This window comes from Chenopodium album, chromosome 26, assembly GCF_948465745.1.
Source record: "Chenopodium album chromosome 26, dcCheAlbu1.1, whole genome shotgun sequence".
NCBI lineage: Eukaryota > Viridiplantae > Streptophyta > Magnoliopsida > Caryophyllales > Amaranthaceae > Chenopodium > Chenopodium album.
Genome location: NC_137859.1, coordinates 35,859,429 through 35,861,290, shown reverse-complemented (window position 1 = coordinate 35,861,290; position 1,862 = coordinate 35,859,429). Strand labels below are relative to the sequence as shown.

General features: G+C 34.1%; 1 pseudogene; it reads right to left on the bottom strand.

Annotated features, from left to right (window-relative positions):
• Positions 1 to 776: 776 nt before the first annotated feature.
• LOC145618674 (GPN-loop GTPase 3 pseudogene) lies at positions 777 to 1,587 on the bottom strand (annotated as a pseudogene).
• Between the last annotated feature and the right edge of the window lie 275 nt (positions 1,588 to 1,862).

Below are 1,862 nucleotides of genomic sequence, written 5' to 3'. Positions count from 1 at the left end.
AACAAAAATAGCAGCGTAATATTCAACTGTCATCTCGACATGCTTAAAGGCAAAAGGTTCAAGTGTAAAAATTCTAATGTCGAAGACGAGAAATTTTAATATTATTCAAAACATATACACGTAATACAAAGTAATAATTATACACAAATGAATCAAAATATAGTTTTCAAAATTATCATAGTTTTGATTAAAATTTGATCAATTTTTTATTTGACATTCATGAGATGTTTAAAAAAAAAAAAAAAACAAAACAAATAATAGAATATTACAGCAATATTGAATGAGCCCTGAAGTAGGGCCTGTTCTCTTCAAGTTTTGTTTAGTTCAATTCTTCATTTTTTTCTCTCATAAATTATTGAGTTCAGCTCCAATGAGTTCAGTTCTATTCAGCTAAGTTTAGTTAATCAGAACATGCCCATAGTCTATCTTTGTTGAATTGTAAAAGAGGTATAATACATGGATTTTGAATCAAATATAAAGTTTAATAATTTTTTCCTAAGACATAATCATAGAAACGAATGTCATAATAATTAAGATCATCATATATACACAAGCCTTGAATTTCAAACATTGCAATTAGAAAGGATGAGGATTGTACTTCAAAGTCTCAATAGTTTCGATAAACATGACTTTTACATTACTCACCACCACTCACCAAGAGATCCATAAGAACAAAAAATAAAAATTAAAGGATGAGGATTGTAGTTTACAATAGGCCAAGTTTTGAAACTACGCTAATTTTGTTGTGCTAATTGGATAGTCAGAGAGAGCTAAAGCTATTCATCATCATCTGTATCAATATCGAAATCTATAACATTCACATCTGCATCTTCTTCATACTGGATGCTCATGTCAATCTGCGACAACACATATTGAATGTTGTTCTCTTTCCTCAAGTGAAGAAGGATGAAACTCACCATGCTGTATTCATCTACCAGATCAATCAAGGCTTTGTTCAGCTTCTCAAACTGTGGAGCCATGCGACGATTTTAATTGTGACAGTAACATCTGTGGCCCGGGGCTCAAGAAATCGTGAAGGTCTTTCTTGTTCTTCACAAGGTCCATTTTTGACATGATATTAATGTGGGGCAATTCAAGCTGGATCATTGTAGACAGAGATGACAAGCAGCCACTGATAAATTTGGTAACATCTGTCATGAACTTTGAGTCGAGCAAATAAACTACACAAACATTGAAGCTCTTACGCTGCAAGTGCTCCACAAAGTTTTTAAGAACTGGAACATGAGAGAAGAGTTCAATTTGCCCAGGACAATCAAAAACCAAATAATCATCATCCAAAAAATCATCTAGCTTTTCAGTAAGCCCAGTCATCGAGATTATCTTCAAGCTCCTCCATGCAGTAAATCAAACCCCCGTTAGGACCCAACCCAAGTTCTTCCATAACATCCTCCAAATTAATAAGTTCCCTGATGTCCACAGCAACAGGATAGTCAAAGTTTTCGGCAGCAGGATCAAGGTTATGATATTAATTGTCCGACGCATGGTTTCACAGTGTCGATACAAGCTAGAGCAGTAAGCTCACTTCCCACTTCCTGCAGGACCAATGACTAACTGTGCGTACACCATCATGACTTTCTCAAGGTTTTCCTGTCACCAATGAGCTAATTAATCAAACCTCTACAGCATTCCAATTTATCAAAAAATAGAATCATGAGCATGAATGCGGAAAGAGTAAGATAAAAAAAACAAAGGACACACATAGTAAACATGCAATTTCCATTAAAATAAGGAGGATTGGGGAAATTAACATAAAGGAGGCATAGCTGAATGTAGAAAGGAAAATCTTTAATCTTGAACAAAAGAAAGTAAAAATTAAAAGTAATGGAGTCCAATAATTGACA